Consider the following 18,501-nt stretch of genomic DNA (forward strand, 5'->3'; position numbering starts at 1 on the left):
GTTTCAGACCCAGCATCTCCTATATGATGAATGTTTCTGACCCAGCATCTCCTATGTGATGTATATAGCAGATCTCCCACTGCTTAAGTTCTATAAATGTAACAAGAGCTGTAATCATTTTTGCACGGCCCCCGAAAAATGGTATAAATATCCCAATGGCCCCTGGCAGAAAAAAAAAATTCCCCACTAATGTTTTAAACAGATTCATGAAATGCGAATTTTACTAAATGTCGCTTTTTTAAACTTTGCAAGTTAAACCTCCAGGTTCGCCTTGGATTAAAGTTTCTGGAAGAGTTTTTAATTCAGTGCAATTTTGAAACTTTTTAAAAGTTATAACAAAAATAAATACGGTACCCTTTTTTCCCACACTAAATTAACGAACCATTTTGAAGACTTTGGTGCAAAAAACGTCAGCAAATGCCAGAAGACAAAAGAAAAATTACTTCAGTAAATCACAAATTATGTTATTTTAGAAAGTTGTCAATTTTTTCATTTCTAAACCTCATAATTAAATGACGTAAGAACAGTCTAATACCCAACCTTCTTCTGCTATAAAGAAGTAAAAGTAATTATGAACGATACATCTCCTGCCCTGATACTACTTTTCAGTTTTATATATATATATATATATATATATATATATATATATATATATATATATATATATATATATATATATATATATATATATATATAAAATATGATATGTTACGATATAATATAATATTATTTGTCATTCTGAACTGTAGAAAAGCAGAACGACAACGCCTATAATGGCAAATATATTTGCTGCACCCGACTTTACTAATAATAGATAAAATTAAGAAACAGATGAAAAGAATGTACAACTTATGGATGAAATGGTTTCCCAATGCAATCACAGAATATTTGTGGCTTTGAAGTTAATCCAACCAGTTAAACTTATGCTACAAATATTAGGAAGAGAGGAACAAGTCGTGAGCTGCAGCCATTACCTGTGGGTTGCGGTGAAGTCTGTACAATCTTCCAATGCACCGCCTCTCGTCACCGTACACGTAAAGTCTAAACAATCGATGGAATAAAACGAATTCCAGCGCCCCTGTCCGCCGCCCTCGAAAAATCCCCCAAATATTTACATATAAGTATCTGTCTGCGAGTAACAGCTGCTATGTATACAGCAGACTACCTCCTAACCGTAGACACCGTGTGCACACTCGCGTCCTCAGCCACCGCTGTGGGACTCACACCAGGCACCAGAATTATTACATCTATATTTGTTTAGAAGGTGCAGATGATTACTTAGCGCGCAGAACGTCACCTCTGAATTATACATTGCTATAATGCTACACTAATTATAACACACCAGACACATAGCGCTCTCGCTCTATAATAAAATGGGCACCATAAACATTAATGTATAGTCGCTAAAGAGGAGAATTATTTTTATTTCCAATAACGAAGAAATGTGGACATAAAAAAAGTGAAGAACAAGAAAGTCAATTCTGATCTGTGTTGAAGATCGTTTTATACCAGTAATTTGTCAGGTGAGACATATAGAGTCTCCGCTATTTTATGCTCAATTCTAAATCACCCCCGACCTACTGTCTCCTTCCCCATTACCGTAGAGATTGTAAGCTCCCGAGGGCAGGGTCTTCAGCCCCCCTGGACCAGCCTGTCCATGCTAGTTTGTTTATTGTCACTTATATATGTATTTTGTATTTAAACTCCCTGGACATGTATCAATGGTGCTTTACAAATAAATATAAATTGTTATAATGGGCCTCACTATTTCCACAGTAAAGTCACATACACAGTAAACTAATGTTGGCTGAAACCACTGATATGAACAGGTTAGACAGTCTAATGTCTATGTAAGGATGATGAGAATCAATGGTTGTGGAGGATGATGGAAGATGATCAGGATGGGAACCAGTGGTGGAGGACAATGATGGAGGACAATGAAGATGGGAACCAGTGGAGGAGGACAATGATGGAGGACAATCAGGATGGGAACCAGTGGAGGAGGACAATGATGGAGGACAATGAGGATGGGAACCAGTGGAGGAGGACAATGATGGAGGACAATCAGGATGGGAACCGGTGGAGGAGGACAATGATGGAAGACAATCAGGATGGGAACCAGTGGAGGAGGACAATGATGGAGGACAATGAGGATGGGAACCAGTGGAGGAGGACAATGATGGAGGACAATCAGGATGGGAACCAGTGGAGGAGGACAATTGTTGTGAATTCTGTGGCTGAATTCACTCCTGTGGTCACAAGTGGTACTGCAGCTTCTGAGCTTCCTCCCTCAGGTGTTCTGGTGAGCTCGTTAACTGCTTCATTACTTAACTCCGCCTGATGCTGCTATCCTTGCTCCTTGTCAATGTTTCAGTGTTGGATCTGAGCTTCTCCTGATTGTTCCTGTGACCTGCTGCTCTGTATAGCTAAGTGCTTTTGCTTTTTTGTTGCTTTTTTTCTGTCCAGCTTGTCTTTTGTTTGCTGGAAGCTCTGAGACGCAAAGGGTGTACCGCCGTGCCGTTAGTTCGGCACGGTGGTTTTTTTTTGCCCCTTTGCGTGGTTTTGCTTTAGGGTTTTTTGTAGACTGCAAAGTTCGCTTTACTGTCCTCGCTCTGTCCTAGAATATCGGGCCCCACTTTGCTGAATCTATTTCATCCCTACGTTTTGTCTTTTCATCTTACTCACAGTCATTATATGTGGGGGGCTGCCTTTTCCTTTGGGGAATTTCTCTGGGGCAAGTCAGGCCTATTTTTCTATCTTCAGGCTAGCTAGTTTCTTAGGCTGTGCCGAGTTGCCTAGGTAGTTGTTAGGCGCAATCCACAGCCGCTTTTAGTTGTGTTTAGGATAGGATCAGGTGTGCAGTCTACAGAGTTTCCACGTCTCAGAGCTTGTTCTTGTATTTTTGGTTATTTGTCAGATCACTGTGTGCGCTCTGATCGCTAAGCACACTGTGTTTCTGGATTGCCTTCATAACACCTGTCATTAGCAAACATAACAGTACAAGGAGCCCAACTAATGATTCTCAATAGAGGGAAAGAAAAAGTTCTGACATCATTTTTTTTTTTTTTCTGCTCTGTGTTCACTTTTTTTTTTCCCCTAGACATTTGGGTGATTCTGGACACAGGTGTGGACATGGATATTCAGGGTCTGTGCTCTTCAATGGATAATCTCGTTATAAATGTACAAAAAATTCAAGATACTATTGATCAGAAATCTATGTTAGAACCAAGAATTCCTATTCCTGATTTGTTTTTTGGAGATAGAACTAAGTTTCTAAGTTTCAAAAATAATTGTAAGCTATTTCTGGCCTTGAAACCTCATTCTTCTGGTAATCCTATTCAACAGGTTTTGATTATTATTTCTTTTTTGCGCGGCGACCCTCAAGACTGGGCATTTTCTCTTGCGCCAGGAGACCCTGCATTGAGTAGTGTCGATGCGTTTTTCCTGGCGCTCGGATTGCTGTACAATGAGCCTAATTCAGTGGATCAGGCTGAGAAAAATTTGCTGGCTTTGTGCCAGGGTCAGGATGATATAGAAGTATATTGTCAGAAATTTAGGAAATGGTCAGTACTCACTCAGTGGAATGAATCTGCGCTGGCAGCTTTGTTCAGAAAGGGTCTCTCTGAGGCTCTTAAGGATGTCATGGTGGGATTTCCTATGCCTGCTGGTTTGAATGAGTCTTTGTCTTTGGCCATTCAGATTGGTCGACGCTTGCGCGAGCATAAATCTGTGCACCATTTGGCGGTACTGCCTGAGGTTAAACCTGAGCCTATGCAGTGCGATAGGACTATGACTAGAGTTGAACGGCAGGAATACAGACGTCTGAATGGTCTGTGTTTCTACTGTGGTGATTCCACTCATGCTATTTCTGATTGTCCTAAGCGCACTAAGCGGTCCGCTAGGTCTGCCGTCATTGGTACTGTACAGTCCAAATTCCTTCTGTCCATTACCTTGATATGCTCTTTGTCGTCGTTTTCTGTCATGGCGTTTGTGGATTCGGGCGCTGCCCTGAATCTGATGGATTTGGATTATGCTAAACGTTGTGGGTTTTTCTTGGAGCCTTTGCGGTGTCCTATTCCATTGAGAGGAATTGATGCTACACCTTTGGCCAAGAATAAACCTCAATACTGGGCCCAGCTGACCATGTGCATGGCTCCTGCACATCAGGAAGTTATTCGCTTTCTGGTGTTGCATAATCTGCATGATGTGGTCGTGTTGGGGTTGCCATGGCTACAAACCCATAATCCAGTATTGGATTGGAATTCCATGTCGGTATCCAGCTGGGGTTGTCAGGGGGTACATGGTGATGTTCCATTTTTGTCGATTTCGTCATCCACCCCTTCTGAGGTCTCAGAGTTCTTGTCTGATTATCAGGATGTATTTGAAGAGCCCAAGTCCGATGCTCTACCTCCGCATAGGGATTGTGATTGTGCTATCAATTTGATTCCTGGTAGTAAATTCCCTAAAGGTCGATTATTTAATTTATCCGTGCCCGAACACGCCGCTATGCGCAGTTATGTGAAGGAATCCCTGGAGAAGGGACATATTCGCCCATCGTCATCACCACTGGGAGCAGGGTTCTTCTTTGTAGCCAAGAAGGATGGTTCGCTGAGACCGTGTATTGATTACCGCCTTCTTAATAAGATCACTGTTAAATTTCAGTATCCCTTGCCATTGTTATCTGACTTGTTTGCTCGGATTAAGGGGGCTAGTTGGTTCACTAAGATAGATCTTCGTGGTGCGTATAATCTGGTGAGAATCAGGCAAGGAGATGAATGGAAAACTGCATTCAATACGCCCGAGGGTCATTTTGAGTATCTAGTGATGCCGTTCGGACTTGCCAATGCTCCATCTGTGTTTCAGTCTTTTATGCATGACATCTTCCGTGAGTATCTGGATAAATTCCTGATTGTTTACTTGGATGACATTTTGATCTTCTCAGATGATTGGGAGTCTCATGTGAAGCAGGTCAGAATGGTTTTTCAGGTCCTGCGTGCTAACTCTTTGTTTGTGAAGGGATCAAAGTGTCTCTTCGGTGTGCAGAAAGTTTCATTTTTGGGGTTCATCTTTACCCCTTCTACTATCGAGATGGATCCAGTTAAGGTCCAAGCCATCCAGGATTGGATTCAGCCGACATCTCTGAAAAGTCTGCAAAAGTTCCTGGGCTTTGCTAATTTTTATCGTCGCTTCATCTGTAATTTTTCTAGCATTGCCAAACCATTGACCGATTTGACCAAGAAGGGTGCTGATTTGGTTAATTGGTCTTCTGCTGCTGTGGAAGCTTTTCAGGAGTTGAAGCGTCGTTTTTGTTCTGCCCCTGTGTTGTGTCAGCCAGATGTTTCTCTTCGTTCCAGGTCGAGGTTGATGCTTCTGAGATTGGAGCAGGGGCGGTTTTGTCACAGAGAGGTTCTGATTGCTCAGTGATGAAACCATGTGCTTTCTTTTCCAGGAAGTTTTCGCCCGCTGAGCGTAATTATGATGTGGGCAATCGAGAGTTGCTGGCCATGAAGTGGGCATTCGAGGAGTGGCGTCATTGGCTTGAAGGAGCTAAGCATCGCGTGGTGGTATTGACTGATCATAAGAACTTGACTTATCTCGAGTCTGCCAAGCGCTTGAATCCTAGACAGGCCCATTGGTCGTTATTTTTTGCCCGCTTCGACTTTGTGATTTCGTACCTTCCGGGCTCTAAAAATGTGAAGGCGGATGCTCTGTCTAGGAGTTTTGTGCCCGACTCGCCGGGTTTATCTGAGCCAGCGGGTATCCTCAAGGAAGGAGTCATTGTGTCTGCCATCTCCCCTGATTTGCGGCGGGTGCTGCAAAAATTTCAGGCGAATAAACCTGATCGTTGTCCAGCAGAGAAACTGTTCGTCCCTGATAGGTGGACTAATAAACTTATCTCTGAACTTCATTGTTCGGTGTTGGCTGGTCATCCTGGAATCTTTGGTACCAGAGAGTTAGTGGCTAGATCCTTCTGGTGGCCATCTCTGTCACGGGATGTACGTACTTTTGTGCAGTCCTGTGGGATTTGTGCTAGGGCTAAGCCCTGCTGTTCTCGTGCCAGTGGGTTGCTTTTGCCCTTGCCGGTCCCAAAGAGGCCTTGGACACATATTTCGATGGATTTCATTTCTGACCTTCCCGTTTCTCAAAAGATGTCAGTCATTTGGGTGGTCTGTGATCGCTTTTCTAAAATGGTCCATCTGGTGCCCTTGGCTAAATTGCCTTCCTCCTCTGATTTGGTACCTTTGTTCTTTCAGCATGTGGTTCGGTTGCATGGCATTCCTGAGAATATTGTTTCTGACAGAGGTTCCCAGTTTGTTTCAAGGTTCTGGCGAGCCTTTTGTGGTAGGATGGGCATTGACCTATCCTTTTCCTCGGCTTTCCATCCTCAGACTAATGGCCAGACCGAACGAACCAATCAGACCTTGGAAACATATCTGAGATGTTTTGTTTCTGCAGACCAGGATGATTGGGTGTCCTTTTTGCCGTTGGCTGAGTTTGCCCTTAATAATCGGGCCAGCTCGGCTACCTTGGTTTCTCCATTTTTTTGCAATTCTGGGTTCCATCTTCGTTTCTCTTCAGGACAGGTTGAGTCTTCGGACTGTCCTGGTGTGGATTCTGTGGTGGATAGGTTGCAGCAGATCTGGACTCAGGTAGTGGACAATTTGATCTTGTCCCAGGAGAAAGCTCAACTTTTCGCTAATCGCAGACGCTGTGTGGGTCCCCGACTTCGTGTTGGGGATCTGGTTTGGTTATCTTCTCGTCATATTCCTATGAAGGTTTCCTCTCCTAAATTTAAACCTCGTTTTATTGGTCCGTATAGGATTTCTGAGGTTCTCAATCCTGTGTCTTTTCGTTTGACCCTCCCAGACTCCTTTTCCATACATAATGTATTCCATAGGTCGTTGTTGCGGAGATACGTGGCACCTATGGTTCCATCTGTTGAGCCTCCTGCCCTGGTTTTGGTGGAGGGGGAATTGGAGTATATTGTGGAGAAGATTTTGGATTCTCGTGTTTCTAGACGGAAACTCCAGTATCTGGTTAAATGGAAGGGTTATGCTCAGGAAGATAATTCCTGGGTTTTTGCCTCTGATGTTCATGCTTCCGATCTTGTTCGTGCCTTTCATGCGGCTCATCCTGGTCGGCCTGGGGGCTCTGGTGAGGGTTCGGTGACCCCTCCTCAAGGGGGGGGGGTACTGTTGTGAATTCTGTGGCTGAATTCACTCCTGTGGTCACAAGTGGTACTGCAGCTTCTGAGCTTCCTCCCTCAGGTGTTCTGGTGAGCTCGTTAACTGCTTCATTACTTAACTCCGCCTGATGCTGCTATCCTTGCTCCTTGTCAATGTTTCAGTGTTGGATCTGAGCTTCTCCTGATTGTTCCTGTGACCTGCTGCTCTGTATAGCTAAGTGCTTTTGCTTTTTTGTTGCTTTTTTTCTGTCCAGCTTGTCTTTTGTTTGCTGGAAGCTCTGAGACGCAAAGGGTGTACCGCCGTGCCGTTAGTTCGGCACGGTGGTTTTTTTTTTGCCCCTTTGCGTGGTTTTGCTTTAGGGTTTTTTGTAGACTGCAAAGTTCGCTTTACTGTCCTCGCTCTGTCCTAGAATATCGGGCCCCACTTTGCTGAATCTATTTCATCCCTACGTTTTGTCTTTTCATCTTACTCACAGTCATTACATGTGGGGGGCTGCCTTTTCCTTTGGGGAATTTCTCTGGGGCAAGTCAGGCCTATTTTTCTATCTTCAGGCTAGCTAGTTTCTTAGGCTGTGCCGAGTTGCCTAGGTAGTTGTTAGGCGCAATCCACAGCCGCTTTTAGTTGTGTTTAGGATAGGATCAGGTGTGCAGTCTACAGAGTTTCCACGTCTCAGAGCTCGTTCTTGTATTTTTGGGTATTTGTCAGATCACTGTGTGCGCTCTGATCGCTAAGCACACTGTGTTTCTGGATTGCCTTCATAACACCTGTCATTAGCAAACATAACAGACAATGATGGAGGACAATGAGGATGGGAACCAGTGGAGGAGGACAATGATGGAGGACAATCAGGATGGGAACCAGTGGAGGAGGACAATGATGGAAGACAATCAGGATGGGAACCAGTGGAGGAGGACAATGATGGAAGACAATCAGGATGGGAACCAGTGGAGGAGGACAATGATGGAGGACAATCAGGATGGGAACCAGTGGAGGAGGACAATGATGGAGGACAATCAGGATGGGAACAAGTGATGGGGATAGTGATGGAAGACAATCAGGATGGGAATCAGTGGTGGAGGACAATGATGGAAGACGATCAGGATGGGAACCAGTGGTGAAGGACAATGATGGAAGACAATCAGGATGGGAACCATTGGTGGAGGATAATGATGGAAGACAATCAGGATGGGAAACAGTGGTGGAGGACAATGATGGAAGATGATCAGAATGGGAACCAGTGGTGGAGGATAATGATGGAAGACAATCAGGATGGGAACAAGTGATGGGGGATAATGATGGAAGACAATCAGGATGGGAAACAAGTGATGGGGGATAATGATGGAAGACAATCAGGATGGGAACCAGTGTTGGAGGATAATGAAGGAAGAAATTCAGGATTGGAAGCCATCAGGATGGGAACCAGTGGTGGAGGAAAATGATGGAAGATGATCAGGATGGAACAAGTGATGGGGGATAATGATGGAAGACAATCAGGATGGGAACCAGTGGTGGAGGACAATGATGGAAGATGATCAGGATGGGAACCAGTAGTGGAGGACAATGATGGAAGACTATCAAGATGGGAACCAGTAGTCAAGGACAATGATGATGAAATCCATTGGAGGACAGTCAGGAAGCTCAAAAACATATACTACATGGACCAAAGTATTGGGACATCTAAACATTACACCCACTGGAGCCTTTATGATCTTCCATTCTGTACCTATAGATATTAATAGGGAGTTGGTCCCTTTACAGCTATACCAGTTACTGCTTTTCTGGGAAGAATTTCTACAAGATTTGGAGTTTTCCTGTGTGGTTTTTTACTCATTCATTCAGAAAAGCATTTATGAGATCAGACTTTGATTAGATTGGTTAGATGAGAGGGTCGGGCTCCCAATCACAGTTTTGCTCATATCAATAGGTGTCCAACGAGGTTCAGTGTGGGACAATCAAGTTCTTCCACGCTAAACTTACCCAGACATGGACTTCGCTTCGTGTATTGGTGGAACGGTCATACGAGAACAGAAAAGTGCCTTCTCCAAACTCCCACAAAGTTACAAGCATACAATTTTACAAAAATGTCTTCATATGTAGAAAAATATTTAGAATTGAGAGTCCTCAGTGGTTGATACCTTTTAATGGCTAACTGAAAAGATGGTAACAAATTGCAAGCTTTCAGGACTACACAGGTACCTTCATTCATATGTAGAAGCATTAAAGGAGTTTTCCAATCTTACAACAGTGGACCACAACCGATCAGCCAGTAGTAAGTACAGTAAGTAGTCCAGACACCAGATCACTGCTGCCCACAATGATCACAATGGATGATCAGGGTATATGGAGCATTGCTGATAATGTACAGGGACACGGGATAGTCAGTGTCTTCCTACCTGCCTAGGTTTTGTCTTCCATCAATGATATTGGGACGTTTGCGGAGTGGTTCCATAAATGCTCGAAAGCTGCAGAAAATTCCCCGCGCACCGCTGTAGCTAGACCCCTGTTCACCATAAGTCTTATATAAGGCAAGGACATATCTGTAATGTAATGTAAAGCAAACATTGCCACACATGAGGCCAGAGGCGGCTTCGTTCTCACATGTTTATTGCCCTGTGAACGGCTGCATCTCAGCGACTCATCGCTCTATTTATCTTCTTCTGTGTAGGTATATATCAATATATATTTATTTGTTTGGTTTTTTTTAATTACTACATTGCATATATATAGAGGGAGGCTCAGTTCTCAATGTGGAAGATTACACAGGTGCAAAAACATGAAATAGGAGCAAATCCTCCAACCCTCAGTGTGTCTATGAGTCTCCATTAATAAAGAGTCCTGTGATAAAATTATGGCTGCCTTCCTATGACTCCATTTAAATGATCTAGTCAGAGGTTATAATGGCTTCTTGTACATCTCAGATCATAGAGGAGCTTCCCATTCTCTCTTTGTAAGTTATTTAGACACAGATAGTACTGTCTCCCTGTCTTTCCTTGTAAATATAAACAGGTAGTACAGCTTCTCCTTACAATAGATGTAGTCACAGATAGTACTGCCTCCCAGCTTCTCCTTACTATAGATGTAGTCACAGATAGTACTGCCTCCCAGCTTCTCCTTACAATAGATGTAGTCACAGATAGTACTGCCTCCCAGCTTCTCCTTACAATAGATGTAGTCGCAGATCGTACTGCCTCTCAGCTTCTCCTTACAATAGATGTAGTCACAGATAGTACTGCCTCCCAGCTTCTCCTTACTATAGATGTAGTCACAGATAGTACTGCCTCCCAGCTTCTCCTTACAATAGATGTATTCACAGATAGTACTGCCTCCCAGCTTCTCCTTACTATAGATCTAGTCTCAGATAGCACTGCCTCCAGGCTTCTCCTTACAATAGATGTAGTCGCAGATAGCACTGCCTCCCAGCTTCTCCTTACTATAGATGTAGTCACAGATAGTACTTGCCTCCCAGTTTTTCCTTACTATAGATGTAGTCGCAGATAGCACTGCCTCACAGCTTCTCCTTACTATAGATCTAGTCTCAGATAGCACTGCCTCCCAGCTTCTCCTTACAATAGATGTAGTCACAGATAGCACTGCCTTCCAGCTTCTCCTTACTATAGATGTAGTCACAGATAGTACTGCCTCCCAGCTTTTCCTTACTATAGATGTAGTCACAGATAGTACTGCCTCTCAGCTTCTCCTTACAATAGATGTATTCACAGATAGTACTGCCTCCCAGCTTCTCCTTACAATAGATGTATTCACAGATAGTACTGCCTCCCAGCTTTTCCTTACTATAGATCTAGTCTCAGATAGCACTGCCTCCCAGCTTCTCCTTACAATAGATGTAGTCGCAGATAGCACTGCCTCCCAGCTTCTCCTTACTATAGATATAGTCACAGATAGTACTGCCTCCCAGCTTTTCCTTACTATAGATGTAGTCACAGATAGCACTGGCTCCCAGCTTCTCCTTACAATAGATCTAGTCTTAGATAGCACTGCCTCCCAGCTTCTCCTTACTATAGATGTAGTCACAGATAGCACTGCCTCCCAGCTTCTCCTTACTATAGATGTAGTCAGATAGTACTGCCTCCTAGCTTCTCCTTACTATAGATGTAGTCACAGATAGTACTGCCTCCCAGCTTCTCCTTACTATAGATGTAGTCACAGATAGTACTGCCTCCCAGCTTCTCCTTACTATAGATGTAGTCACAGATAGTACTGCCTCACAGCTTCTCCTTATTATAGATGTAGTCACAGATAGTACTGCCTCTCAGCTTCTCCTTACTATAGATGTAGTCACAGATAGTACTGCCTCCCAGCTTCTCCTTACTATAGATGTAGTCACAGATAGTACTGCCTCACAGCTTCTCCTTACTATAGATGTAGTCACAGATAGTACTGCCTCTCAGCTTCTCCTTACTATAGATGTAGTCGCAGATCGTACTGCCTTTGTCTCTACCTATAAGTGCAAAAGATACATATAAATTGCCCACCATGGACATCAGACTTTTATGGGGTTGACCGACCCTCTAATGTGCATTTTGATGTCCTGACTCTTACCCAGATGTTGGCAGAAGGGCCAGGAAAGCCGACTTTCAACATGCCAGGTCCTTTGTTATAAAAATAGCCTCCAGAGACAGGAAGATGAATTGAACTCTAGCGCCACCTATTGGATGCATCCATCATAGACATCAGTACTGACCCATTAAAGGCGCCTTGCCATGACTTGGAATAAGAAGCCACACCAGAGAATCCATTTGAAGATACATGTTTCAGGGGTTTTGCCCCTCCTCAGTGCAAAGCAAGAGATCTGATTTGGCTAGGCGAGAGGCCTTTGTTTTGACAACGATATCTGAATGTGGCTCTCCCTTACCTGGCCAACGACCTGGCCGTGATCGTTGGTAAGTCGTTGTGTGGTCGCTGGGGAGCTGTCACACGGACAGCTCTCCAGCGACCAACGATCAGGGGAACGACTTCGGCATCGTTGAAACTGTCTTCAACGATGCCGAAGTCCCCCTGCAGCACCCGGGTAACCAGGGTAAATATCGGGTTACTAAGTGCAGGGCCGCGCTTAGTAACCCGATATTTACCCTGGTTACCATTGTAAAAGTAAAAAAAAAAAAAAACACTACATACTCACATTCCGATGTCTGTCACATCCCCCGCCGTCAGCTTCCCGCACTGACTGTGTCAGCGCCGGCCGTAAAGCAGAGCACAGCGGTGACGTCACCGCTGTGCTCTGCTTTACGGCCGGCGCTGACAGTCAGTGCAGGGAAGCTGACGCCGGGGGACGTGACAGACATCGGAATGTAAGTATGTACTGTTTTTTTTTTTACTTTTACAATGGTAACCAAGGTAAATATCGGGTTACTAAGCGCGGCCCTGCACTTAGTAACCCGATATTTACCCTGGTTACAAGTGAACACATCGCTGGATCGGCGTCACACACGCCGATCAAGCGATGACAGCAGGTGATCAGCGACCAAAAAAAGGTCCTGATCATTCCCAGCGACCAACGATCTCCCAGCAGGGGCCTGATCGTTGGTCGCTGTCACACATAACGAGATCGTTAGCGGGATCATTGCTACGTCACAAAAAGCGTGACGTTGCAACGATATCGTTAACGAAATCGTTATGTGTGAAGGTACCTTTATGAGAACATATGCCCACTTGCATGTATATGGGGGAAGGAATCATTGTTAATGATGCAGGTACAATCAGAACGGCCTCTTATTACAACTAGGGATGAGTCTATCCTACAGATAGTTCTGCCTCCCTGATTATCTCTGCAAATGATGAAGGTGCAGATAATGCTACATCCAAGTCTTTCCCTATAAATTACACAGAACTACCATTGTAAATTATTTAGTTGTAATGGATTTAGCTGCGGATAATCCGAAGTCCCTGTGTATTGGGGGAACGGCAATAAAACAGAGGTACAAGAGGCCATTATGGCAGACCGGCTCCTGCTGAGGAGAATCCAAACTCCCTGACTTCATTCAAGTGCAAAGCTGCTTAGAAATGGAGACACATAAGGAAAGAATTGATAAAAATCACAAATCCCTGAAAAACAGATAATACCGTTATTATTTACAGAGCAGAGGCGGCAGAGAATGTGTTACTTCACAAATGTCGCCCTCTGCCTCATCAGGAGCTGCACTAATTAAACCTCAAATGGCTGAGGCCAAGTTCACATGTTGTGGATTGTGCGCAGATTTCACCCTCTCCATTGCTAAAGATGAAATCCACACCAAGGATCGAAATGATGAGGATTTAAAAACCCCTGCGGGGCAATTTATGCACAGAAAGTATCTGCAGCAATGTCAACATGAGATTGACTGAAGCGTCGCGGAAAAGCTGCACAAAATACGTAAAGTGGAAACTTATTCTAAAAGGTCGCTCCCACCCCCATCCACTGATAGTCTAATGTGTATGGGGTCCCCTTTGACACCGACTTTCGTCGACCAGATGATGTCGGGACGATAAGGATCCGACGTGGTTGATTTTGCAATGCTGAACTTTGTTCTTGGTGAAATAAGCCACCGCCAGAGAGAAGTCTGGCAGCGGCTCTTTCACAGGGAAAACAGGAGCGGAGTCGGGATGGGTAGCTATCAGCCGAAATATCAGTCAAACCAGCCATCTATTGTGTATGGGGGGCTGATCTGATTCCGCTCATCTATAGGGAAGACAAATGTCAGACCCCGGCATTTTCCTCAGCCGTTGCCCTCATCCACAGGCTTCCAGCCCCACAGACGTTATCTTTTGCCTATGGCCGGCTCATGTACACAGGGATTTTCTGACTTCTCTCCAGATGATCCAGGATGTGGGTGCTGCTCCCTTTATCATCAAACAGTTGATGTGTCAATAACAGAACAAAGACTTGTTTGCTGAATACACAATATTAGCAGATATCAGCGTCCGGGGCCGAGACCTCACTAATATTAGTAATAAATAATGCGGATAGTGAAAATATTATGGGGGTCGCTGGAAATGGCATCCCCTCCCCCACCGCACCAGTGATTCCTGATATAACTGTCTGCATTATCGGTCGCTATTAGGACACAACTAAAATCCGTGACTACAGCAACGTCTGAAAGCAACGCCTGTATTTTAACTCCCTCCGCCATACTTTACGTTGCAGCTTTGTCAGACACTACACGTCATAGAAATATTTGTGATATTCCCACGTTCCTCTCTGATCGGCAGGGATGTCAGACCAAGAGAACATAATAATTTAAAGGGATTTTACCATTGAACATAGGACCCCCTTATTCCGCTGATTGATCCATGCTGACGGCCGTTTTATCAATCATTCTGACTATGAAACAAACTCCAGCAAATGCTTTTCTCGGCGCAGAAAGAAAGAATCGGCCGTTGGATGCTAATGTACCGATCTTTCTCTTCCCTTATAGACCGAAGACCCCAATACACATTAGATAAGGTGCGGACTTACCATTGATGCAAACTGTGCAGCCGCACAAGGGCCCAAGAGGTCAGGGGGCCACTACCACAATCAGAAGCAGCAGGAAGACACAAGGGGGGCCCATATACTAATTTTGCACAGTCTGCCTGTGTAGTAAACAGTCGGCTGATCCCACCAATATCGGCATCAGCGCACGCTCGCTCATCACTAAGATTCGGCAGATTCGCCCAACTTTAGTCCAATATGTATATAAGAAGGTTTTTCCCAATCAATAATAGGTCTTTATGGAACATAAAATGATAGAAACCACACAAGAGTCCACACCGTGGAAGAAAGAGCAATCATTTGTATTGGTTTGTAGGAGAGTAAGCAGCGAGCGCAGCGCTGGATTCCCAACAATGGAGACATTCATGGTGCTGCTCTGACTTTATTGACTTCAGAGATGAGAAGTTCTGCTCTGAGCAATTACCAGACTCGTATGACGAGGTTATTCCACATCCTCTAACAACCGCTGGTTTTCTTTACATTTGTTATTTATTCATCATACAATGTAATTATGTAACATACGCATGCCAGAAAAGTAACATTAATAAAACAGGACACTGAGGAGGGAACAAACAGCACTAATCTTGCAACTGTATCAGGCAGAAGCGGCATCTCATGGTGCATGGATCAGACAGATAACGCCTCCCGTGCTTCCATCATCCACACCCCACCCTCAACTAATATCGCACATAGAACGCGATGTAACAACCCGTCCCCCGTGGGAAGACATTAAAGGGATGACTTTGATCCAGTTCCTAGGTTTTTGCACATTTGCAGAAGTTGTTCTCACATCGCGCCTCGCAGTTAATAAATTAACATGCATAACACGGATATTTGTTCCGTGCAGCATGAGAGGATGGCACACGAGTACATCACTAACCCAAGATAATTCCTTATATTATAGCTTCTTATAAGGAAAGAATATCTATCCTTGGGCCCGGACATTGCAGAGGAGGCAGATGCTCCTGGGCCCTGAGGAGTTCAGTACGGAGTCGCTGCACATTACACTATGGGGTATAGAGTTTTTATAGAATTTGCAAATTCTAAAGTCAAAGCAAAACGCAATATAAAAGCCTCGCTCCGATGTCAATGAATTTTCTCATAAGCAAAAAAAAAAAAAGACCAATTTTCATCAGTATTTGGTCAGTGTGTCAGGTTTCACCACCAGAGTATAAGAATACTGCCAATGCGAGCGAGCAGTCACATGACCACACGTAGGAGATTTGCTTGCGGCCAGGAGCTGACAAGACATATTCGGCTTCTTTCAATTAATGTTTGACGTTACAGTTGTTCGTAAACCTGTCATCCATTTTCAATAGCATCCACCAGCGGATTTTCCTGAGAACGTTCTTGCAAACAAAGATCTTTCACGGAAGATGGATCTTTTCATAAGTCGTCTGTGTGAGCCCTTATTTTATTTTTTGTCAGCCCCTTAAGGGTCCCATACAGGTTATACAACTATTGGGGTAGCGATCGTTCAACCGAAGGTTATTTCTCCTGTCTCCTCTATATAGAAGAAGGCTTGGCGGAGCGCTCGCGTGTTCTCGAGTCACTGCTGTGCTCCTCTGACTTCTTGGCAAAGACCAGATGTTCGTCTGTTGGCATTCGGATGTGACCCCCAACACCATCTGTCATGGCAGAATCTGGACGCCACAATAAACTTTAGACTGTCGGCCGATTCTTCCGATATCGACAGGTTGGGGCGACTTTAGTCTAATATGTATGGCGGCCATAACTGATGGAACAGATTTGTTTTGGCCTCCACAGGACACAGGCCCAGGACAGGTTCTGCCATCATTATCAGGTCTACACCATAAAAGAAAAGAGTGAAGATTTGTCATGATTTGTAGGGAAATAACCGGCGAGCGCAGCGCCGCATTTCCAACAATGGAGACATTCATCGGGAATGGGGTGAAGAAGTTTATTGACTTCAGTGATGAGACGTTCTGCTCGGAGGAATTACCAGACTCATATGACCGAGGTCACTGAACCAGAGGAGATGACTACATCAGAGGAACGCCGCGCTGTCCGCGCCTGTGCAGCTGTAAACCTTCGAGCACGGCTATGCTCCAACATACAGGTAGGTGCATAACCAAATGCTACCTTAAAGGGAACCTGTCACCCCGTTTTTTGAGATTGAGATATAAATACTGTTAAATAGGGCCTGCGCTGTGCGTTACTATAGTGTATGTAGTGTACCCTGATTCCCCATGTATGCCGAGAAATACATTACCAAAGTCGGCGTTTTCGCCTGTCAATCAGGCTGGTCTGGTCAGGTGGGCGTGTTCACAGCGTTCTTTTCTTCCCCAGGTTTCCGTTGGTGGCGTAGTGGTGTGCGCATGTCCAAGGTCCGGATTCCCTGTGCCCACGTGAAGACACAGCGCGCGATCTGCGCTGTCATTCCTTTCATCGGTGCGGGCGGCCATCTTCCTGGGGCCGCGCGTGCGCAGATGTAGTGCTCTGCTGCACGGGGCTTCAGGAAAATGGCCGCGGGATGCCGCGCGTGCGCAGAAGAGATCGCGGCGGCCATTTTCCCAAAGCCGAGTTTGCATCTCGGCTTTGGGAAAATGGCCGCCGCGATCTCTTCTGCGCACGCGCGGCATCCCGCGGCCATTTTCCTGAAGCCCCGTGCAGCAGAGCACTACATCTGCGCACGCGCGGCCCCAGGAAGATGGCCGCCCGCACCGATGAAAGGAATGACAGCGCAGATCGCGCGCTGTGTCTTCACGTGGGCACAGGGAATCCGGACCTTGGACATGCGCACACCACTACGCCACCAACGGAAACCTGGGGAAGAAAAGAACGCTGTGAACACGCCCACCTGACCAGACCAGCCTGATTGACAGGCGAAAACGCCGACTTTGGTAATGTATTTCTCGGCATACATGGGGAATCAGGGTACACTACATACACCATAGTAACGCACAGCACAGGCCCTATTTAACAGTATTTATATCTCAATCTCAAAAAACGGGGTGACAGGTTCTCTTTAAGTGGTGGCCAAGTCAACCTCTGCCCACATTGACATTATTTAGGGGGTCATTATTATTTGGAACCCACATCTATAAGCCAAAAATGGAGATCTGCTCTCCTGGAAATCTGAATAGAAACCATGTAATGATATAAGCGGCTGGCTGGCTGCATACGAGCGCCAGCCGAATTCTGAAAGAGCATGTCTCTGATGATACCATCCCGGGAATGCAGATTATCATTTTAGTTTGATACAATATTCCATATAAATGGGCACTTAAGAATATAACAAATCAAGTGAGCCGAACTGGGCAAGGATAGGGTTTTTTTTTTAGCACTTAAATATATCGGAAAATATTATTCACTTGCAGCAAGCAGAGATCTTGAAAATGATGAGGATGTAAAACACGGTGCGATGGCTACTGTCAGCCACACGTTTGCCCACCGGACAGCCATCTTTCCCGAATACCCCATACACATGAGCGGACAACGACACTGGACATCCGAGTAGTAAAATTATCTGTGAATGTGTTTAGAATAGCTTTAATCTACAAAAGGTGTCTGCAGCATCAGCCTCGGCCGCTCCACTTCCAGCTCATGCCCAATATAGTAGGTTCTTACTATGGAGCCTTATGACCAAAGCCGGGTATTCATTCACAGGGCTGACTGGCACACTCCAATAGCTAAGCCAGAATTTTTGGGTCATTGCCGATGCATAAAAAGACAAGAAGGGACCTGGCGTTGGTACTGAAACGTATAGCTAGTGCCTTGATAACACTTTCCTGTGTTCTGCACAAGACGGAAGATGAGCTGCTGGGACCCAGGACTGATGCTGATGTCAGTGGGCGAGAGAGTGCGAGCAATGCAGGGAGACAT

General features: G+C 44.9%; 1 protein-coding gene across 12 annotated transcripts in view; it reads right to left on the reverse strand.

Annotated features, from left to right (window-relative positions):
* The window catches only part of ST3GAL3 (ST3 beta-galactoside alpha-2,3-sialyltransferase 3), a 285,569-nt gene that overhangs the window by 230,648 nt on the left and 36,420 nt on the right, over window positions 1-18,501 (reverse strand). The window contains exon 1 of one of the 12 annotated variants that reach the window (XM_069738038.1): window positions 975-1,179. The exons of 9 other annotated variants lie outside the window; for them this stretch is intronic. The gene's annotated coding sequence lies outside the window, so the exon portion shown is untranslated. Of the gene's footprint in view, window positions 1-974; window positions 1,218-18,501 lie in introns of those variants that run through there. 2 more of the 12 variants (XM_069738042.1, XM_069738047.1) reach the window with 2 other exon arrangements.

This window comes from Ranitomeya imitator, chromosome 8, assembly GCF_032444005.1.
Source record: "Ranitomeya imitator isolate aRanImi1 chromosome 8, aRanImi1.pri, whole genome shotgun sequence".
Lineage (NCBI taxonomy): Eukaryota > Metazoa > Chordata > Amphibia > Anura > Dendrobatidae > Ranitomeya > Ranitomeya imitator.